The 23,495-nt window shown below is 46.6% G+C and overlaps 2 pseudogenes; both read right to left on the minus strand.

Moving 5' to 3' along the window:
* Positions 1 to 16,556: 16,556 nt before the first annotated feature.
* Positions 16,557 to 16,671, minus strand: LOC136633830 (5S ribosomal RNA; annotated as a pseudogene).
* A 5,818-nt stretch (positions 16,672 to 22,489) lies between these two features.
* On the minus strand, positions 22,490 to 22,604 carry LOC136634177 (5S ribosomal RNA; annotated as a pseudogene).
* Positions 22,605 to 23,495: the final 891 nt, after the last annotated feature.

Raw genomic sequence — 23,495 nt, forward strand, 5'->3', positions numbered from 1 at the left:
CCCAACAGATTCTCATTCTAAAAAGTGGGTCCCGGTGCTCTAAAGAATTAGATGACCATATTGCCTCTCTCTCTCTCTCTCTCTCTCTCTCTCTCTCTCTCTCTCTCTCTCTCTCTCTCATAAGAACATAAGAACAGCCCCACTGGATCAGGCCATAGGCCCATCTAGTCCAGCTTCCTGTATCTCACAGCGGCCCACCAAATGCCCCAGGGAGCACACCAGATAACAAGAGACCTCATCCTGGTGCTCTCCCCTACATCTGGCATTCTGACTTAACCCATTCCTAAAATCAGGAGGTTGCGCATACACATCATGGCTTGTACCCCATAATGGATTTTTCCTCCAGAAACTCGTCCAATCCCCTTTTAAAGGCGTCTAGGCTAGACGCCAGCACCACATCCTGTGGCAAGGAGTTCCACAGACCGACCACGCGCTGAGTAAAGAAATATTTTCTCTTGTCTGTCCTAACCCGCCCAACACTCAATTTTAGTGGATGTCCCCTGGTTCTGGTATTATGTGAGAGTGTAAAGAGCATCTCCCTATCCACTCTGTCCATCCCCTGCATAATTTTGTATGTCTCAATCATGTCCCCCCTCAAGCGTCTCTTTTCTAGGCTGAAGAGGCCCAAACGCCGTAGCCTTTCCTGATAAGGAAGGTGCCCCAGCCCCGTAATCATCTTAGTCGCTCTCTTTTGCACCTTTTCCATTTCCACTATGTCTTTTTTGAGATGCGGCGACCAGAACTGGACACAATACTCCAGGTGTGGCCTTACCATAGATTTGTACAACGGCATTATAATACTAACCGTTTTGTTCTCAATACCCTTCCTAATGATCCCAAGCATAGAATTGGCCTTCTTCACTGCCGCCGCACATTGGGTCGACACTTTCATCGACCTGTCCACCACCACCCCAAGATCTCTCTCCTGATCTGTCACAGACAGCTCAGAACCCATCAGCCTATATCTAAAGTTTTGATTTTTTGCCCCAATGTGCATGACTTTACACTTACTGACATTGAAGCGCATCTGCCATTTTGCTGCCCATTCTGCCAGTCTGGAGAGATCCTTCTGGAGCTCCTCACAATCACTTCTGGTCTTCACCACTCGGAAAAGTTTGGTGTCATCTGCAAACTTAGCCACTTCACTGCTCAACCCTGTCTCCAGGTCATTTATGAAGAGGTTGAAAAGCACCGGTCCCAGGACAGATCCTTGGGGCACACCGCTTTTCACCTCTCTCCATTGTGAAAATTGCCCATTGACACCCACTCTCTGCTTCCTGGCCTCCAACCAGTTCTCAATCCAGGAGAGGACCTGTCCTCTAATTCCCTGACTGTGGAGTTTTTTCAGTAACCTTTGGTGAGGGACTGTGTCAAACGCCTTCTGAAAGTCCAGATATATAATGTCCACGGGTTCTCCCGCATCCACATGCCTGTTGACCTTTTCAAAGAATTCTATAAGGTTTGTGAGGCAAGACTTACCCTTACAGAAGCCATGCTGACTCTCCCTCAGCAAGGCCTGTTCGTCTATGTGTTTTGAGATCCTATCTTTGATGAGGCATTCCACCATCTTACCCGGTATGGATGTTAGGCTGACCGGCCTATAGTTTCCCGGGTCCCCCCTCTTTCCCTTTTTAAAAATAGGCGTGACATTTGCTATCCTCCAATCTTCTGGCACCGTGGCCGTTTTGAGGGACAAGTTGCATACCTTAGTCAAGAGATCTGCAACTTCATTCTTCAATTCCTTAATAACCCTTGGGTGTATGCCATCAGGGCCCGGTGACTTATTGATCTTTAATTTATCAATGAGGTCTGAAACATCTTCTCTTTTAACCTCTATCTGACTTAACTCCTCGGTTAGGAGGGGCCGTTCGGGCAGCGGTATCTGCCCGAGGTCTTCTGCCGTGAAGACAGATGCAAAGAACTCATTTAATTTCTCTGCCATCTCTAAGTCTCCTTTTATCTCCCCTTTCCCTCCCTCACCATCCAGAGGGCCAACCGCTTCTCTGGCGGGTTTCCTGCTTCTAACATATTTGAAGAAGCTTTTATTATTCCCCTTAATGTTGCTGGCCATGCGTTCCTCATAGTCTCGCTTGGCCTCCCCTATCACCTTCTTACATTTCTTTTGCCACAGTTTATGTTCCTTTTTATTCTCTTCATTAGGGCAAGACTTCCATTTATGGAAGGAAGCTTCCTTGCCCTTCACAGCCTCTCTAACTTGGCTGGTTAGCCATGCAGGCACCCTCCTGGATTTAGTGGAACCCTTCTTTCTTTGCGGTATACACCTCTGCTGGGCCTCTATTACTGTTGTTTTAAGCAGCCTCCATGCACTCTGGAGAGACTGGACTCTTTTTACCCTCCCTTTCAGCCTCCTTCTAACCAGCCTCCTCATTTGAGGGAAGTCCGCCCGTCGGAAGTCAAGGGTTTTTGTTAGAGATTTGCCTGGTATTCCTCCCCCAACGCGCACGTCAAAACGGATCGCAGCATGATCACTGTTCCCCAATGGCTCAGTAACGTTTACATCTCTAACCAGGTCCTGCGTACCACACAAAATTAAATCCAGAGTCACCTGTCCTCTGGTGGGCTCCGTGACTAGCTGATCTAAGCCACAGTCATTTAGCACGTCAAGAAATCCGGTTTCCTTATCGTGACCAGAACACAAATTGACCCAGTCAATATGAGGATAATTGAAGTCCCCCATGATTACAACCCTGTCCTTCCTTGTCACCTCCCTGATCTGTTTCCTCATTTCAAGGTCCCCATCAGATTTCTGGTCTGGAGGACGATAGCACACCCCCAGTATTACATCGCTGCTCAAGCCTGGTAATTTAACCCACAGAGATTCTACGGTGGAGTCGGACCCACCTTCAATCTCTACTTTGCTGGATTCTATCCCTTCCTTAACATAAAGGGCCACCCCACCTCCAACACGCCCCTGCCTGTCCCTCCTGTAGAGTTTATAGCCCGGGATTGCGGTATCCCACTGATTCTCCGCATTCCACCAGGTTTCCGTTATGCCCACTATGTCAATATTTTCCCTTGTCACCAGACATTCTCACATCACTTCTGGTGGGTCCTGACAGATCCTCATTCTAAAAAGTGGGTCCCGGTGCTAAAAGGTTGAAAACCACTGTCCTAAATCATACAGGGGCTCTTGCTTTCTGCAGCCTCTACCATCTGGAATGCACCCATGAAGTTTCTCCACACAGGCTATTGTGTATATGATAGTAAATGGGACTGACTCCTGGGTAAGTGTGGTTAGGATTGCAGCCTGGGATGGTTAAAACTGTTCCTGCTTGATGATGTCACTTCCGGTGGGTCCTGACAGATTCTCATTCTAAAAAGTGGGTCCCGGTGCTCTAAAGAATTAGATGACGATATTGCCTCTCTCTCTCTCTCTCTCTCTCTATCTCTCTCTCTCTCTCTTTCTCTCTGTGTGTGTAAAAGGCATGTTGTTTCAGCCTGTAAAAAATATTAAAAGATGTTAAAAAAGATGTTAAAAAGGCCGAGAACTCAGAAGGCTTGTCTAAACAGAAGGGTCTTCAGGCCTCGCCGAAAGGTCTCAAGAGAGGGAGCCATTCTCAAGTCAAGGGGAAGGGAGTTCCATAGCGTTGGTGCCACTACTGAGAAGGCCCTATTTCTAGCTGCCGCCCCATGTACCTCCCTAGGGAGCGGCACTTGTAAAAAGGCCTTCTCTGATGACCTAAGAGGATGAGCCGGATTGTACGGGAGTAGGCGGTCTCTAAGATATCCTGGCCCAGAGCAGTATAGGGCCTTAAAGGTCAAAACCAGCACCTTGAATATACTTAAAGTATACTTAAAGTGGCTTAAAGTGCAGCAAATGAACTCCAGCAAAGCTCATGCATCAAAAATTATTTTTCTTCTAGTAGATCTTCTTTTTCTTTCTCCCCCCCCCTTTTTTTTAAATTGCTTTCAAATAGCTGAGGCTAATAGAAATAATTTTCTTAGCACATGTCTTTGCTGAATGGATTCTTCTTCAGCGGCTTCATTAATAAAGATTTTAGGGCTCTTCTGATTTGCTTCTTCTTCTCCTCCTCTTGTTGTCTGGAAAAAGCAGGAGGGGGAAGAGAAAAGAGCCACATAAACAAAATCAATTGGTTAGCAGCTGCAATTCCTGTTTTACGGTATCAAAGGAAACAATGCCCGCCTGAATCGGCGCACAGCGGAGACGGCGTGTTCTTAAGGAAGCTTCCGAAATCCTCCGCGTCCAAATTGATGGATGAATAAAATGTTTGTTTCAGAACATATGGAGCTGTCTTATACGGTGGCGTAGCTAGAGGGGGTCCAAAGCAGTAAGTTTTGCAGGGAGCCTCACCACACCATGCAAACGGCCCCTCTCCCCCCCTTTGAAGCCGTTCCGGGCAGGGGAAGCAAAATGGAGAGAGGCAGAGGCACCACATGCACCTATTGTGGAGCAGTTACAGTGGCAGCCAGGGTAGTTTGGCGGTGGACTGAGTTGGTTTGGGAGAGGAACCAAAGATGGGGAAGGGGTGAGTCTCAACAGCAGTAGCACTCACTGCATCCTATCCCCCTTTCCCAGTCTGCTCTGCTGGCAGTGCTGTGAACTAGCAGGGACTAGGATTGCTAGTCCCAGATATGCATGCATATGATTGCAGTGAAAATGGTGTAGGACGCAATCCTAACCAACGTTTCAGCACTGGCATAGCTGTGCCAGTGGGGCATATGCTGCATCCTGCAGTTGGGGGGCAGTCACGGAGGCCTCCTCAAGGTAAAGCAACGTTTGTTCCCTTATCTTGGAGATGCATTGCCCTTAGGTCGGTGCTGGAAAATTGGTTAGGACTGTGGCCTTATTTATTGATCTTCCACATGCAAAACATGCGTTCTCCCCAGTACTAGGGCAGGTTGCTGGGGATCCTTGGGCGAAGACCTGAGTTGCCTTCCCCCCCCCCCGGTCTTGCCCATGCCTACCTTGAATGGCATACTGGACACTGCCACTGCTACCTGTATGGAGACTTCAAGTGTCACTGTGGTCAGGCAGGTGCCTGGATGGATGTGGGTCCTAGCCAGTACCCAGGTGGTCAATCTCTGACATCGGCCGTCCCACTGATTGATGCCCCACCAACATTTCCAACCTGAAGCATCAGTGTAGCTCATGCATGTAGTTCATGTTCATGCTAGTGTAAAATTTCCCCTGGGGGCTGGGGATAAAAATAGGCCCTCAGTGTGGCTGTACTTGTTGTAAGAGGCGACTAAACAGCCACCGGGTAGATGGGACTCGTCAGCCTGGGAAGGCAGCTCATCTGAGAGAAGGAAAACTCTGATCCCAAACCTCCACTGCCTTGTGGCTACATCCAGTTATGGAAAAGGCTTCAGGAGTCAACCTGGAGGCGAAATCCAGAGCCAGAGTCCCTGAGGCAGTTCGCAGCTGAACACAGTCACGTTCTGGCAACTCCTGTGACGCTGCTGGAACCAACCGTATTGGCCTCTGCCTTTCCATTGGACCATTTCAGCGATGTGGAGAGGGGGGATTTGCTGCATGGGTAACAGTCTATCCTCCATATCTACTTTACCCAGGCTTCGCGCACTGGAGAGGACACTCTGTTCCAGAACCACCATTCAGAGCGCGATACCATAGTCTTCCCAGACTGAAGGATGCCAACATTATACTGTAAAATGTAAGCATGTACTTCATGCTACAGTAAACAACTTTCGTAGCCTTTAAGGTGCCATAAGAGTCTTTGCAATTGCATTTCTGGATCAGCTTTACACAGTTACACCTTTGGAAACTGGAGCTTGTTCCCAAAGTGCACCAGGAATCAATGCTCCATGTTTTTGTTTCCAAATGTTGGACCAAGGGCTGTGCATACACAGGTTTTGAACCACACATAAAGGATCTTGGTGCAAACCTTTGTACATAGGTACAAAGGATCTTGGTGCAATCGTGGATGGCTGAGGCTGCAGAGAGGGAGAGCAAGAGTCCCAGTGTAGTTTAGGACAGTGGTTCTCAAACCTTTAGCACCGGGACCCACTTTTTAGAATGAGAATCTGTCAGGACCCACCGGAAGTGACATCATCAACAGGAAGAGTTTTAACACTCCTAGGCTGCAATCCTACCCAGACTTACCCAGGATTAAGTTCCACTTACTATCATTGTTAAAAGCATATACTGTTAGCCTGTTAAAAGTATAGATCTGTAACTTGCAGACACATACCTTGGTAGCACTAAGCCAAAATATTCATATTTTCACATATTCATAATAAAAGCACATATTCAAAATAAAATTTTGAAATGAATGGGGACATAAGCACATAAGCACATATTCAAAATAAAATTTTGAAATGAATGGGGACCCACCTGAAATTGGCTCATGACCCACCTCGTGGGTCCCAACCCACAGTTCGAGAAACACTGGTTTAGGAGAAAAAAATTATATGTATGCCTGTGTTGTTTTTTTGTTTTTTTTTTTAACCTAGAAGCAGCTCCTCTGGGATCTAGCTTCTGTTTCTTGCAAAAGTACATATTTTTAGCTATTCCCCTGACAAGATTCCTGCTCAGGTGAAAGGCTTCAGCAACTGTGTCTCTTCAGTGATTTTATATTATTTTATTTTATTTGCATTTTATGTCACATAGACTATTTTTATTCTGTCCTTCGCTTCAGAAACATAACCCCAAAGGTTGCATTCAATTCGACTGACATCATGGGGATTTTTTTCTACATCGGAGGAGCTCTCCCCCCACCCCACACATACATTCCCTTTTCATGTTCCTTGGAAAACTAAGAATGAATGAACATCAGAATCACAGCAATCATTCTATTGCTGCTATTCTATGTTCTATGATTCTCAAGCTGCAACCCTAACCACACTTTTAAAAGGGGATTGGACAAGTTTCTGGAGGAAAAATCCATTATGGGGTACAAGCCATGATGTGTATGCACAACCTCCTGATTTTAGAAATGGGTTATGTCAGAATGCCAGATGCAGGGGAGGGCACCAGGATGAGGTCTCTTGTTATCTGGTGTGCTCCCTGGGGCATTTGGTGGGCCGCTGTGAGATACAGGAAGCTGGACTAGATGGGCCTATGGCCTGATCCAGTGGGACTGTTCTTTTGTTCTTATGTACTTTCCTGAGAGTAAGCCCCATTGAACAAAATAGGACTTACTTCTGAGTAGACCTGGTTAGGATTGTGCCCTCATTCTGTGATTCTAATCATATGCAAACATATAGAATCATAGAATCATTCTAGGATTCTGATGTTTGCATCTGTTTTGCAATAAGACATGCATGGAAACTTCTCAAAATATGATCCTGGGATTTGGGGGATCCATAAAAGCATTCCTCAAGGATGGAAGAATTTTTTTCCTGCTTTAACCCCATCAATCCAATAGGATCAATGATTCACTATCCACTGATTCGGTATCTCCTGGGGATTCTAGGAAGCTAACCTCAGCAGAGAACAAGAATTGACTGTATGTATGTATGTTCAAAAGCAGTGCTTTTTCTTTATTGGTCTGGTACAGCAGAAGGAGCATCCGTGACATGTGGGGGGGGGGGCTTTCAATTACATTATCCCTCTCAACCTCTAGGGCGGCAATTTTTAACATTTTTCTTCTCACACTGACCTCTATGGTCTTCTCTATAGCCTTCACCTCTTGTGATATTACCTCTGGCTTACTGGGAGATTCCTCCAGGTTCTACAGCTTTGGTTCTAGAACCACTGTCTGTAGTAATGGATTGTCTGTCCTTCTTCCTCTGCCAGCAGAGCTGATACAAGAAGAGGGACAGACCATTTGTTGATAGCGGAGATGGAAAAGGTGCAAAAGAGCAACCAAAATGATTACTGGGCTGGGGCACCTTCCCTATGAGGAAGGCCGACAGCGTTTGGGCCTCTTCAGTCTAGAAAAGAGGCGCCTGAAGGGGGGCATGATTGAGACATACAAAATCATGCAAGGGATGGACAGAGTGCATGCTCTTTTCCCTCTCACATAACACCAGAATCAGGGGACATCCACGAAAATTGAGTGTTGGGAGAGTTAGGACAGAGAGAAGAAAATATTTCTTTCCCCAGCATGTAATTAGTTTGTGGAACTCTTTGTCACAGGAAGTAGTGATGGCATCTTGCCTGGAAGCCTTTAAGAGGGACAGATTTCTGGAGGAAAAGTTCATTACAGGTTACAAGTCATAGTAGGTATGCGCAAGCTCTTGGTTTTAGAGGCAGGCTGCCTCTGATTGCCAGATGCAGGGGAGGGCACCGGGACACAGGTTGTGTCTGTTGTCTTGTGTGCTCCCTGGGGCATTTGGTGGGCCACTGTGAGATACAGGAAGCAGGGCCTTTGGCCTGATCCAGCGGGGCTCTTCTTATTTTCTTATATTTATGGGGCTACTTGGATCTCCTCAAGCTGTTTAGCTGGCAGAAGACCGAACAGCCTGGTGTAAATCCAGCTGGCCCAGTAGGGGTTAGCATACGACAGAGGAGGCCTCTCCTGATGCCACCCCCTCCTGTGCCTGACCCACCCTCATTGCACTGACCCCAAAACGCCCCCATCCAGAATGCCCTTTCACCACCCTTTCCCAGCCACTGTGCCGCTCATCATGAAACTCACCTCTGCTGACAACCCTGGGATTGGATGCAGTGCTGGTATGTTGGCACAAGCCATTCTGTTGGTGCTGCCAATTCCCGAGTAGCTGCAATGTGCCTTACGGTACATTTGAAAAACCCTAGGTGGGTGGCGCGGCAACTGCACCAGTGGAACGGTAAGTTAGGATTATACTAAATACTAAATTCTTTACCATTTTTTGGCATAAAAATAAGCAATTTCATACAAAGTCTTAGCACAGAGAGAGAAATGCAGTATTCACTGCTGAAACAGAGACGCCTGCGTTGGCTCGGTCATGTCGTGAGAATGGATGATGGCCGGATCCCAAAGGATCTCCTCTATGGAGAACTCGTGCAGGGAAAGCGCCCTACGGGTAGACCACAGCTGCGATACAAGGACATCTGCAAGAGGAATCTGAAGGCCTTAGGGATGGACCTGAACAAGTGGGAAACCCTGGCCTCTGAGCGGCCTGCTTGGAGGCAGGCTGTGCAGCATGGCCTTTCCCAGTTTGAAGAGACACTTGGCCAACATCTGAGGCAAAGAGGCAAAGAAGGAAGGCCCATAGCCAGGGAGACAGACCAGGGACAGACTGCACTTGCTCCCGGTGTGGAAGGGATTGTCACTCCCGAATTAGCCTTTTCAGCCACACTAGACGCTGTGCCAGAACCACCTTTCAGAGCGCGTTACCATAGTCTTTCGAGACTGAAGGTTGCCAATACAATATGAGGAGCTCTAACAGGCCACAAACTTTGGATCATGCTCTTAACCCATTTCTGCCCTGCCTACAGGTCTACACATTTGGTCCCTGTTGCGTATATGCAACATTGGGCAGAAATGGCTTAACCGAGTATCTCATTAGCTTCCCCCAAAGTTCTGCAGGTGTTTTTTTTTCCAGAATTCCGTCTACACCTGTTGTGAGTTCTCAAATACCTGAACTCAAACAGAATGTGCCATATGGACACGTAAAGTTGGCAGGTCTCTTCTAAAGCTATGATAAGTGCAAGTTCAGTACATACCAGCAGTCTGAATAAACATGAGGCTTTTGAGTTGGATAGGGGTGTGTGTGTGTGTCCCTTTCATTCTGTAGTGTTATTAAACCTTTGAAAAAGGAAGGCCATTTCCACAAGTGTAGAAGAATACGTATTGGAAGATTATTTCCCTACAGTCAGAGCCCTTATCCCACAAAAATATCACCAGCGCTCACACTATTATAGATTCACTCTCAGCGCTACATTTTGTTTGCCCTGAGTCAAGCTGTAATCCTCTCTGTGGGCTTGTGATTCACACCCCAAGCATTGTAGGAGCATGATAGCCTCGGGCCCTTAGCTATAAAAGAGAACATGGGATCTGTTATCTGCAAAAGGCTCCTTGGAAAAGGCAGGTTCTATTGCAAATGCATGAAGCTCAGGCTACGAGGGAGAAAAAAGGCATATTTGGAGTGCCGTCTCTTAAATAAACGTACAGTTGCTTTTGATAGCGAAGCTTGTCAGATCATCTGAAGTTTAGAAGCTTGCCCCCAACGCCGAATCATTTTGAGAGCAGTTGCAAACATATCTGCACTGCTAATTAACACATTTAAGTCGATGTTCCTATTTTGACTGTGGCCGCTGGGCCAGGGCTAGAGGTTCTTTCGGGATCTGAGGAAGAAGCAAGTCTAATCCAGAGTCAAGGTGCGAAAGCATTTTATTTCTCTTAAACCTAAAACAAAGAATAAGAAGCAAAGCAAAATTTACAAAGTCTTGTCAGGTGGCTCACACAGCAGCACCAAATCTCTGCACATGCTATGTCACTGGGAATTTTTATAGGCCACGTGGGTTCTTACTGGGATATCAGTGCTAAGTGGCGAGAAACGGACTCGTTGACGGCAAATGATATATGTATTATTTGAAATATGGCTATTGCCCAGTATTTCATCACTGGGAGGCATCTTATCAGGCCACAGGCAAAGACAGTGGCCCAACGGATGTCAGTGAAAGATGTTCCCATCACTAATGAGCGGGACTACCTGGCAGGCATAGCATAATTGGTACACATGAAGCATAAACATAGTCCAGGGCTTCGAATTGGACACTTCTTATCGACCCGTTCCCATAACATGGGCAAGTGCAGCTGCTGAGATCCTTTGGTTTAGGTTCAACCCATTGGGCTGTAGGGGTGTGGGCCACAACAGGTGATGCGCACCAGGAGGTGGTACCACTACTTGCCAACATTTTTAAAATCTTGGGATTTTTTTTTAATGACATCATCATGTTATATATCATTCAATGTGTGATTTCATGCAGAATGTAGGGAAACAATCCATGTTGAAATATCTCTATTCTATCAAAAGTTATAGTCAAAAAACCAGCAGGGTGGGGTTATAGGATATCACCAGGCCCACTGCCTGGGGCATTGCCCTTTACAGCTCAGGTCCTGGGTATTTGAGGGACCGCCTCCTTCCCTACAATCCTGCCCGTGCTCTTAGATCATCTGGGGGGGGCCCTTTTGACTGTGCCACCACTAAGTGATGTGAGAGGGGCGGCAGCCAGGAAGAGGGCCTTCTCGGTGGTGGCCCCCGAACTGTGGAATACCCTCCCCTTAGAACTGAGAACTGCTTCCTCGTTGCTAACGTTTTGGCGTGGACTGAAGACCTTTTTATTTCAAAAAGCTTTTAATTGTTGACAGGCTGGCTGGCGTTCTTGCTTCTTGTTTTTTATATGAAAATCCACGGGGTTTGTTCGTTTTTAGATTTTTTAATTATTGTAAATTGTTTTTAATTGTTTTTCATGTTGCACTTTTAAATTGTAAGCCGCCTTGTGTGCCCGTTGGGCAAAAAGGCAGGGTATAAATTAATAATAATAATAATAATAATAATAATAATAATAATAATAATAATAATAATAATAGCCCCAACCACTGCATGGGAGGATGTCCATCATAGGGGTGATGCACTGACCTCCCTTCCTGGATGACGCAGTCCCTATTGAAGCCACTGGTCCAACTTCTTTTCGCTTCTCATGGGAACATCTCAGTGAGACACAGGCAGCTCCTGGAAGCGGTGAGGCCCACAGGAGATGGCTGAGAGACAGGCAAGATGGGAGATGGTTGCTTGACCTTGCACCGGCCATTACAGTTCCCAAAAAGGGTAGTGAAATGGGGCAGGAAGACAAGGTCGCTTTTCCCTATAATTTCCATGTTGTTACTCATAGCGGTGATCTCACCCAATCAAGTACCACATAATTTACTTGGTTGTTTTTGTTGCATTTATAAACCATCTTCCTGCCTTGGCCAAGACATCCATGATGGTTTGCAGTGTTAAAACAGAAAGAAATGTTAGAGAATAACAAAAGCAGAACTCTCTGGAGCCCTTGATGGTTTGCTTGGGAATTCCTTGTTTGCCTTCCCTTGGGGCCCCGAGGTCTTTTAGTTGCCCCTAAGGATGTTGGAAAGGATGGGATTATTGTAGAAGGAACTGAATGACAATGCAGGATGAGGCAGCCACTCAGACTTGGTCACATGGCAACATCACTGAGGCCAAGGGAGGGCAATCTTAACACATCAATGAGAGTTTTAGGTATTATTATTATTTATTTATTTATTTATTTATTTATTTATTTATTTAAAAGATTTATATTCCACTTTTCCTGTGCCAGGTGGTTTACAATTTAAGAACTAAAAATACACAATATATAAAACAATAAATAAAATCATAAGGGTAATAACAGATTGGCAACTATTTATAGTCAAAGCACTGCTGTAGAGACACAGGGGACAGACAACGACACATCGCCCAAACTCAAGAGGGAACAAAAACATTTTGAGCCCTCACCGAAAGACCATAAGGGAGGGTCTTCGTTCACCCCGCAGGAAACTCCATAGTTGTGGTACCCCTATAGAGAAGACTCGCCCTTGTGCCACCATCCCTCTGATTGGGATAAAGGCAGCACTCAAAGGAGAGCAGTCTGAAATCTATGGACAAGGGCAGCCCCTCAGATAACACAGGCCTGCAAAACTGAGGGTCAGAAAAGTTTTTCCCAAACTTTATGGTGGTTTGATATGAATTTGGGGTGCCGATTCCAAAGATGGCGTCCGTTTTGTCCTATCACGTCTAGTTTTGGAGATATAGTATAGCCTCATTAGTGACTGGTTCAAGCAGCTTCCTCATGAGGAAGCCATGGTGTAGGCTTCCTCATGAGGAAGCTGCTTGAACCATTCACTAAAGAGGCTATGCCGTCTCTCCAAAACTGATAGGGCAAAACAAATGTCATTCTTGGAATCAGCACCCCAAATATACCCAGGAATTGGTGTAACGTTTAAGGAAGCAAAATGGCCTGTGTAATCTGTACCCAAAGTTGTTGGCATCCTTCAGTCTTGGAAGACTATGGTGTCACGCTCTGAATGGTGGTTCTGGAACAGTGTCCTCTCCAGTGTGCGAAGCCTGGGTAAAGTAGGTATGGAGGATAGGCTGTTACCCATGCAGCAAATCCCCCCTCTCCACGTCGCTGAAATGGTCCAATGGAAAGGCAGAGGCCAATACGGTTGGTTCCAGCGGCATCGCAGGAGTTGCCAGAACGTGACTGTGTTCAGCCATGAACTGCCTCAGGGACTCCGGCTCCGGATTTTGCCTCGAGGTTGACTCCTGAAGCCTTTTCCATAACTGGATGTAGCCACAAGGCAGTGGAGGTTTGGGATCAGAGTTTTCCTTCTCTCAGATGAGCTGCCTTCCCAGGCTGACGAGTCCCATCTACCCGGTGGCTGTTTAGTCGCCTCTTACGACAAGTACAGCCAAACTGAGGGCCTATTCTTATCCCCAGCCCCCAGGGGTACCCAAAGTATTGTATTGGCAACCTTCAGTCTCGAAAGACTATGGTATCGCGCTCCGAAAGGTGGTTCTGGCACAGCGTCTAGTGTGGCTGAAAAGGCCAATCCGGGAGTGACAATCCCTTCCACACTGGGAGCAAGTGCAGTCTGTCCCTGGTCTGTCTAAAGACCAATAAGAGCACTTTGAATTCATCCCAGAAACAAGTGGTCAACCAGTGCAGTAGCTGAAACAGCTGTCCAATAGGCTCAAACCACCTGGGCCACCTCATTACATCACTAATTACAGCTTCCAAACCATCTTCAAGGGCAGCCCCATAGCAGAGTATGTTACAGTAACCCAGATCTGAAGTCACTAAAGGCCCAATCCTATCCAACTTTCCAGTGCCAGTGCAGCCATGCCAATGGGGCATGCACTCCATCCTGACATGCGGAGGCACTCATGGAGATCTCCTCAAGGTAAGGGAAAGTGTGTTCCCTTTCCTCAGGCCTGCATTGTGGCTGCCTCAGTGCTGGAAAGTTGGATAGGATCAGGCCCTAAGACCTGAACCACCGTGGTCGGGTCCTATCCACTTAAGTATGGACGCAGCTGGCAAGCTCCTTCTAAGGCAGTTCACATACGTGCCATTTGTTTAAGAAAGGAATGGTTTAAAAAGTTAGGGAGAGGGCTGTTTTTCTGTGCTGCTAAATGGTTTTTCGTTTTGGTTTAGCTCCCGCGCTATACAGATTTACTCCTACAAACCCTGTAACTCTTCGCAGCCCTAGTTATAGTCCACATATTCTTTGTTTGCCGCACCAGAGTCCCTTTTAGGCTGGCATGCAAGGACACTTCAAGCTTGATAAACTACTCCAGGGCAGCGCAACCTGCTCGGAGAGCATCATTAGCATCCAAAATAATGGAGTCTGTTTATTTCTTTGCCTTCCCCCATCAAATATGTAAGCACCTGTAATTGCTCCTCCACCTGTTGAGGGCTACACGCACCTGCTAGTTGCACTGTTCCCTGGTAGTAATTTAGACTGAAGCAGCATTTTAAATTTGCTAATCGCACTCATCGTAATTACTGTGTAACACTTAATTGGAATTCGTGTAATTATTATTTTAAGATACTTTGCTCATTACAGTCTGAATTTTTAATTCGCAAAACACACAGCCAGATCCTAGATCTGGTTCCCTTCTGACCACTGAGGATGGAACATCCATTTTAATGCTCCCTGTAATTTATGCATGACAAAATGTCTGCAATCCAGGGTTGCCCAAAAAGCCTTTTTTTTGTACACAGAGCAGCTGCAGGGCTAGTTCTACAACTGAAGGGTTCGTTTCCGAGGTACGCTGTCAGGCTGCACAATTTTTGATCATGCCTAAACTTTTATTTACTGCACCCTTGAACAAGCCTCCCCTCCGCCCCCAAAGTGTCATGGAATATGTGGGGTTTTGCTCATGATATGCTTTCACCTTGCTAACAAGTGCAGACAGAAGACTGATGCAAAAATAGACGTTCATATAACACGGGCATATTTCTTTACTCAGTGTGTAATTAGTCTGTGGAACCTCTTGCCACAGGATGTGGTAACAGGATTTGTAGGCCTAGGTGCCTATAAAAGGAGATTGGACAGATTTCTGGAGGAAAGGTTCTTCACAGATGGGTATGTGCAACCTCCTGGTTTTAGAAATAGGTTGCCTCCAAATGCCAGATGCAAGGGAGGGTACCAGGATGTAGGTCTCTTGTTGGCTCCCTGAGACATCTGGTGGGCCACTATGAGATGCAGGAAGATGGACCAGATGGGCCTTTGGCTTGATCCAGTGGGACTCTTCTTATGTTCTTATGTTGCATGTTGGCAACCTTCAGTCTCAAAAGACTATGGTATTGTGCTCTGAGAGGTGGTTCTGGAACAGCATCTAGTGTGGCTGAAAAGGCCAATTTGGGAGTGGCAATCCCTTCCACACTGGGAGCAAGTGCAGTCTGTCCCTGGTCTGTCTCCCTGGCTATGGGCAGTGCGGCCCGCTTGGAGGCAGGCTGTGCAGCATGGCCTTTCCCAGTTTGAAGAGACACTTGGCCAACAGTCTGAGGCAAAGAAGGAAGGCCCACAGCCAGGGAGACAGACCAGGGACAGACTGCACTTGCTCCCGGTGTGGAAGGGATTGTCACTCCCGAATTGGCCTTTTCAGCCACGCTAGATGCTGTGCCAGAACCACCATTCAGAGCGCGATACCAGAGTCTTTCGAGACTGAAGGTTGCCAACAATGAACAATGGAGAGCAGGATGAGTTGCTCAGACTGAAAAGCTGGGCCAAGAGGGGCGGTTGCAAGGAGCCAGCCACCCTAACCCTGTAGTAAGATCCAACCTGCACTGTCATGGCTGGTCCCACCCTCCTCCTGGATCTGGTCTGTCTCCTGGGCCACCCTCCCCTGCCCTCCCCACATCCATTCCTCACTCCCACCACCCTGCCTGGGCCAGCACAAACTTACCCCATCTGGGCACAGGTCTAGCTCCTCTTGGCCAGCACACATCTGTGCGCAAGCCTAGCCTATTCCAGAGTAGTCACAAACATGCTTTCACAACACTCAGGAGCCAGAACAAGGGACTTGTACCGGCTCAGGGATGGGGGGTGGGTTTAGATTGAGCTGTTAGTGTTTTGATTATAGATTTCTAATTGCTCACAGATAGCATGTGTGAAAAATTCAGATAGAGAACTATGCCAGCATGCTAAAAAAATTAGCATATATTTAACCCAGTCCCATTTACATGTTGCAACTGCTGTGCCAGACCGTTCCCTCCTTCCACTCCCCAGTCCCCGGAACATAACCCTTCATGGAGGCGATGAGTGCTTGATTACTCCATAAGATAATTGACTAAGCATGTGTTTGCATGAATGTGTGCAATGATTAGTGGCTGTAGAATGATTAAATTATTTAAACACATAACCTCATTACGGAAGAGGAAACCTATGCAGTACATTAAATTATCCTGTTATTTAATTCACAGTGGCTCTCCCATTGCAAAGATTCCCAACAAATTCTGCAACGATTATAGCGTGAAGCTCTTTGGGGGGGAGGGGTGTGTGTGTGTGTGTGTGTAGCAGGCCACCAGTGTGTTTTTTCTCCACTCCTTCTCCACTCCTCCTTTTAATATTTATGGTTGGTTGGTTGGTTGGCAACCTTCAGTCTCGAAAGACTATGGTATAAGCCTACAGCACCTGGTATTCCCAGGCGGTCTCCCATCCAAGTACTAACCAGGCCTGACCCTGCTTAGCTTCTGAGATCAGACGAGATCTGGCATGTGCAGGGTAACATTTAAACCCCCTTACCCCTCCATAAGTCTCCTGATCCATGATAGGTCTCTTCGGATCAGCACCAGCTCTGTAGCTGGCACAAGTTAGGGAGGGCACTGGGATGCGGGTCTGCTGTTTTCTTGTTGCTCCTGAGTCACCCAGTGGGCCACTGTGAGATCCAGGAAGCTGGACTAGATGGACCTTTGACCTGATCCAGCAGGGCTCTTCTTAAGTCCAAAGAGAAGAACGGAGCAGGGAGGCAGTCAAAAGGGAAGATAGGATCCGACATGCACCATCACTGCTGGATCTACCCTCTCCTGCAGCCTCCCTCCCCTATTCCCCACCGCTACCTGCCCCCCTTGCAATCTGATATGCTCCAGTGGCAGTGGACCTGTCCAGCAGTGTCCAGGGAGCACTGCAACCTCTTGTGACCGCACTCTTCAAATGGCCACTGACAGTGTTCCGCAGTCCATCAGCTGCCATTTTGCAGTACGCATCTCCCCCTGTCACAAAACCCTCTGCTGTTAGATGTTGATGACATGAAAGGGTTTTTCTATAGCCACTTCCTACATGTGGAACTAGAGATCTTCCCAGCTCTTTCTTCTCTGCCTGTATTCCAAGACACATTAAAATTAAAATCTGTAAGTCATGGCTAGATTTTTCCTCTAGCCCAGGGGTGCCCAAACCCCAGCCCTGGGGCCACATGCAGCCCTCAAGGCCTCTCAATGCGGCCCTCAGGGACCCCCAGTCTCCAATGAGCCTCTGGCCCTCCAGAGATTTGTTGGAGCCCTCACTGGCCCGACACAACTGCTCTCAACGTAAGTGCGACTGTTTGACCTCTCGCTTGAGCTGTGGGATGAGGGCTCCCTCCACTGCTTGCTGTTTCACGTCTGTGATGCAGTAGCGGCAGCAAAGGAGAGGCCAGCCTTGCTTTGTGCAAGGCCTTTTATAGGCCTTGAGCTATTGCAAGACTGTCATTCATTCATATAAGTTCACCTTTAATATATTCATTTATATATGCTTATGTAAATGTATTCAAATTTTAAATGTAAATTAATTCTTTTTTCCCCTGGCTCCCGACACAGTGTCAGAGAGATGATGTGGCCCTCCTGCCAAAAACTTTGGACACTCCTGCTCTAGCCTTTGGGATATAGTTCCTGCTCTGAGTATGATGATCTTGGCTCTCTGCTGTTCTGAGATGGTGTGGTTTCACTCCTTTTCCCCTTGTGGCTCTTGTTTTGTTGTTAGACTTTTTGACTTCTTGGATTCTATTTTATTCAAGGCTCATCCAAACCACCCACCACCCCTGTCAATTTTTTCAGCTATTTTTGGTGTCTTAGAAAATGGCTTTTCTGTCATTTTCTTTGGGTGCTATTGTCGTAGGAGGTGGAGGAGAAAAGATGTGGAGCTTTTGAAGCTCTCTTGAAAGGTGGTCAACTTGACCATAAGGCAGCTCTTGGGTGTGGTTATTTCTCTGTGATCTGTTAGCTTGAATGGGGAGCAGACTTCTGAGGCCTCTGGTTAGCTTGAGGTGATCTGGTTAGCTTGAATGGGCCTCTGGTTAGCTTCTGAGGTGATCTGGTTAGCTTGAATGGGGAGCAAACCTCTGAGGTCTCAGACATTTAGCACCTGGACCCACTTTTTAGAATGAGAATCTGTCTGGACCCACCGGAAGTGACATCATCAAGCAGGAAAATGTTTAACAATCATAGGCTGCAATCCTACTGGGTAAGTGTGGGAAGGATTGCAGCCTAGGATTGTTAAATAATGATAGTAAATAGGACTGACTCCTGGGTCCCATTTACTATCATTGTTAAAAGAATGTACATAGTAGCTTGTTAAAAGTATAGGCCTGTAACATTTCCCCAAATGCAGTCACATGCCATGGTAGCATCAAGTCTGACATATTAAAAATAAAATATTGAAATGAATGGGGACCCACCTGAAATTGGCTCGTGACCCACCTAGTGGGTCCCGACTCACAGTTTGAGAAACACTGCTCTGGCTACATTTCACACAGGGGCAATGATGCTATGGTTTAGCCTCATTGCACAATTTCTGTTAATAATCGGGCAAGATGAACATGGAAGTCCCGCCACACATGTCCTGTTGTTGCGCTGCAAAAAGCCTTGCACTGGAGATGGAATTCTTGCATGGCGTTGAACTGGAGACCGGTGGCATAGCTAGAGGGGGTGCAAAGCACCAAGTTTTGCAGGTGCAGATCTGCAGGTGCAGTTTTGCAGATCAGCGCGGTGTGCAAACGGCCTCTCCGCTTTGCAGCCAGGCCTCCATTTTGCTCCCATCACCCAGAATGGCTCTGAAAGGAAGACGCCACAATTAAACTCCCTGCAAAACTTGGTGCTTTACACCCCCTCTAGCTACTCCACTGTATAGAGTAGCTGTATGCTTGTAGACTGTATGTGGAGTCAGTTTATTAATCTTAATTTAGGAGGAATTGTCTCCGCCATACCCACCTGATATCCCCAAACAGCAAGTTGCCTGTTAACATCATCTGCTAACTCTGTGCTTCTGCTTTCCGACAATATTTTAACGCTGCGGTAAGGCCGTCCCGCTGTTTGGGACCAGGAAGCCGGAGGTTTCATCCAGGCACATTCCTAGACATAGATTTATTTATAATTTGGAGAGCTCGGTGAATGCCTGTGGATGCCCAAGCGGCAGATGATGTATTAACCCGTAGAGCAATGTATTATAGTTAATGATTTAGCTTTTTTCCCCTGATCTCAGAATGCAGAGTTGGCAGCCTGGAGCTATCTTTAAAAACCCTTCCTTGCTGTACGCTCTGCTTTCTCCCAGCCCGTTTGTGCGACAAACACTTAAACTGAAAACGCAGCGCTGGAAAAAGGCGCCTGTATGGTTGGCAATGTCAGGGGAAAAGAAAGTGTGCATTCCTTTCTTTCTGGGGATCATTGGAATGTAACATTATCTCTCCCCCCCCCCTTCTTTGCAAGCAAGAATGGAGAAAGGGAGACAGCAGTTTCGCTCCTCCCCTAGCTGCCGTTTGATAGCCACCTCGTCTCTTCATTAGAGCAAACAGAGGTGACCATTTCTCAGGCTTCGACGAGATTCTGTTTTGGCTACCAGTGTTTTCATTTGTGGGAAGGGGGAAGACACTCCAGGTCCCCTATCAAAAATGTGGGGTTTTTTGCACCCAATGATCATATGAAGCTCCCCTATTTAAAAAGTCAGATAATTCATGCCTTTGAATCAGTGCTTTTTCCAACGATTGACTGTGGCCTTTTAAAGATTACTTTGTGGTGATCCCAAATGCGCATGGTGGATTTTTGGAGAGGCAAACAACAGATGACAGGAGAATTCAAAGGACTTCTGACAAAAGTAAACATTTACTCGTTTGCAAACGGGACCCCCCCCCACACACACACACACGTGGAGGACCCCGAAGGGTTACAGTGATGCAGGTTTTATAGGGTCTTTTAGATAGGGGAGGGGGGACGAGAGCACACAAAGAGAGGATAGCATCCATGGGAAGAATAGCAGACCAACAGGCAAAAACAACATTTGACATGTGTTATCAGCTCAGGATGTTGATCTGAGGAGGGCAATTCGATACGCATCGACAATTTGTTTACAGACATATCCCCTTACAGAGGATCTGGTATTCTAACTCATCCCTTTTACCCTTTCATCCTTATTTGTTTATTGCCCTTATTTATGGCTTTCTGTTCACCCTTGTGGGCCCATACTACAGCCAGCTTGTTCTCTGAGAAGGATATTAGATGCTAGCTTTTGGTCACAGAAGAGCCTTGTGGGTATTTCATATTGTGAACTGGGCATTTTGATATCAGTAGCAATATGTGACCAGCCTTTTTTCAGTGGTGATACTCAGCACATGCAACTTCATAAAATAACAACAACACTTACCATTTGTATAAGCCTATAGTATATGCAGTGTTTCTCAAACTGTGGGTCAGGACACACTAGGTGAGTCACGAGCCAATTTCAGGTGGGTCCCCATTCATTCCAGTATTTTATTTTTAATCTATTGAATTTGATGCTACCATGGTCTGTGATTGCATTTCGGGAAATGTTACACATCTGTACTTTTAACAGGCTACTATATGTATGCTTTTAACAATTATAGTAAATGGGACTTAATCCTGAGTAACTGTGGGCAGGATTTCAGCCTAGGGTTGTTAAAAATTTTCCTGCTTGATGATGTCACTTTCGGTCATGACATCATTTCTGGTGGGTCCTGACAGATTCTTATTCTAAAAAATGGGTCCCTGTCTAAAAGTTTGAGGGTCCCAGGTATATAGTATAGCTGCTATCCAGTAGTTCCCAAACCGTGGATTGGGACCCACTGGTGGCTTACAACCTGGTTTTTGGTGGGTCTCCAAAGGGTGATGGAAAGATCAGAGAACTAATTGCTGCAAGCCCTGAGGCTATTTAAAAATCAGATACTGTAGCTGCTAATTACCCTGCAAAGAGCTCAGTTTCTACAGTGTGCAAGAGAGCTGCTAACTGCCCTGCAAGAAGCTGAGCTCCTGCAGTTTGCAAGCGGGTGTAAATACAGAGAGATAAAGTTTGAGGGTCTTTTTTCTGCTCCTTATTACTCACAAATAAATAAAATGTTTATTTCTAGATTTTTTTTTAAGTCTCATAAACCTACGCAGGTCCCGATAGAGCGTTGTTTTAAAGCAGGGGTGTCCAAAGTTTTTGGCAGGAGGGCCACATCTTCTCTCTGACACTGTGTCAGGGGCCAGGAAAAAAAGCATTAATTTACATTTAAAATTTGAATAAATTTACATAAGTTTACATAAATGAATATATTAAAGATGAACTTGTATGAATGAATGAAGGTCTTGCAATAGCTCAAGGCCTATAAAAGGCCTTGCACAAAGCAAGGCTGGTCTTTCCTTTGCTGCCGCTGCTGCATCACAGATGTGAAACAGCAAGCAGTGGAGGAAGCCCTCATCCCACAGCTCACACGAGAGGTCAAACAGTCGCCCTCACGCTGAGAGCAGTTGCATCGGGCCAGTGAGGGCTCCAACAAATCTCCAGAGGGCCAGAGGCTCATTGGAGACTGGGGGCTCCCTGAGGGCCGCATTGAGAGGCCTTGAGGGCCTCAAGTGGCCCCAGGGCCAGGGTTTGGGCACTCCTGTTTTAAAGAAGTGGATCCTAAAGAAGTTGAACCTCTATGCTAGACGATCATCTTGAAACACTTCACATGTGTTATCTCAATGGAATCCTTACAAGAACCCTGTAAGGTGAATGAGAGCCCAATCTCAATGGTATCTGTTCCATCCCAACCTGTGCATAATTTTATATGTTGCAGACATGCCCCCTTCTGGCACCTCCTTTCTAGACCAGTGTTTCTCAGTGTTTTTCCCCATCCTTCCAAAAGCTCCACCTATTGGAAGTATCATCATCATCACCAGTTACCTCCAGATTGGGAGGCCAGATGCAACATGCCAGACACAAGTAAAAGGCTCAGGGTGGATGGGAGGACTTTTTTGAGTGCATAAAAAGCACACACAGGAGCTCTGCCCACCGAGCTGAGCCTGGTTGGTTGGCAACCTTCAGTCTTGAAAGACTATGATATAAGCCTACAGCACCTGGTATTCCCATGCGGTCTCCCATCCAAGTACTAACCAGGCCTGACCCTGCTTAGCTTCCGAGATCAGACGAGATTGGGCATGGAAAGACTATGGTATAAGCCTACAGCACCCAGTATTCCCAGGCGGTCTCCCATCCAAGTACTAACCAGGCCTGACCCTGCTTAGCTTCCGAGATCAGACAAGATCGGGAGATAGTGTTCAGTATAGGGAGATGGTTGGCAACCTTCAGTCTCAAAAGACTATGGTATAAGCCTACAGCACCAGGTACTCCCAGGCAGTCTCCCATCCAAGTACTAACCAGGCCTGATCCTGCTTAGCTTCCGAGATCAGATGAGATCGGGCATGGAAAGACTATGGTATAAGCCTACAGCACCCAGTATTCCCAGGCAGTCTCCCATCCAAGTACTAACCAGGCCTGACCCTGCTTAGCTCCAAGATCAGACGAGATTGGGCATGTGCAGGGTACTGCTACTTGCCATGTCACATTGCTGGTCTTACTGCAAGGTGGCAGAGGCCTGGGGGTCCTGCATGTACCAGCAGATACCACTTGTGGTACAAGTACCACTTCTTGAGAAACACTGTTCTAAACTGAAGAGTCCCAAACACTGTAGCTTTTTCTCGTGAGGGAGGTGCCCAAGCAAGTAATGACTTATAACTAATAACTTAAGAGTCTGTCCTCCTCAAGATTTATCAAACCACTTAATTAAAACACTCTTCCTTTCTATCGCGGTGGTTCAGAATGCTTCCATGTCTTCTTTCCTCCCCACCGAGTTCCTTGGCTGAAGTTCTCATCCCCAGTCCTCCCGGCTCAGCCGTGGTGTCGATAAGCTCCTGTGATGTGCGAACCCCACTCTGAGCATGCCACAGGCCATTATTTAATCTTTGTAACCCAGGGCTACTGCAGGACTATAGTGGTCTAATTAAAAAGTCTTTTAATATATCATTGATTTCTCCGTCTGCCTGCAGAGGTCTACCCTGTTCTCGGTATTTAGTCTGAGGTGACTTCTGCCCCTAGCCAAGCTTTATATGTAATCATTAAAAACAAGAAGAAAAAATAATTGGAGGAAGATTGGGAGTGGAAACTACATAAAATTTATCTAGTTTCAGGGGAGAAACTTGATCAGCTGATATTCTTCCTTTAACGAGTCAGTAAAACACATTCTGTCTGTGTGTGTGTGTGTGTGTGTGTGTGTGTGTGAGAGAGAGAGAGAGAGAGAGAGAGAGAGAGAGAGAGAGAGAGAGAGAGAGCGACTGT

The sequence above is a fragment of the Tiliqua scincoides genome, chromosome 13, assembly GCF_035046505.1.
Source record: "Tiliqua scincoides isolate rTilSci1 chromosome 13, rTilSci1.hap2, whole genome shotgun sequence".
NCBI classification, from domain to species: domain Eukaryota; kingdom Metazoa; phylum Chordata; class Lepidosauria; order Squamata; family Scincidae; genus Tiliqua; species Tiliqua scincoides.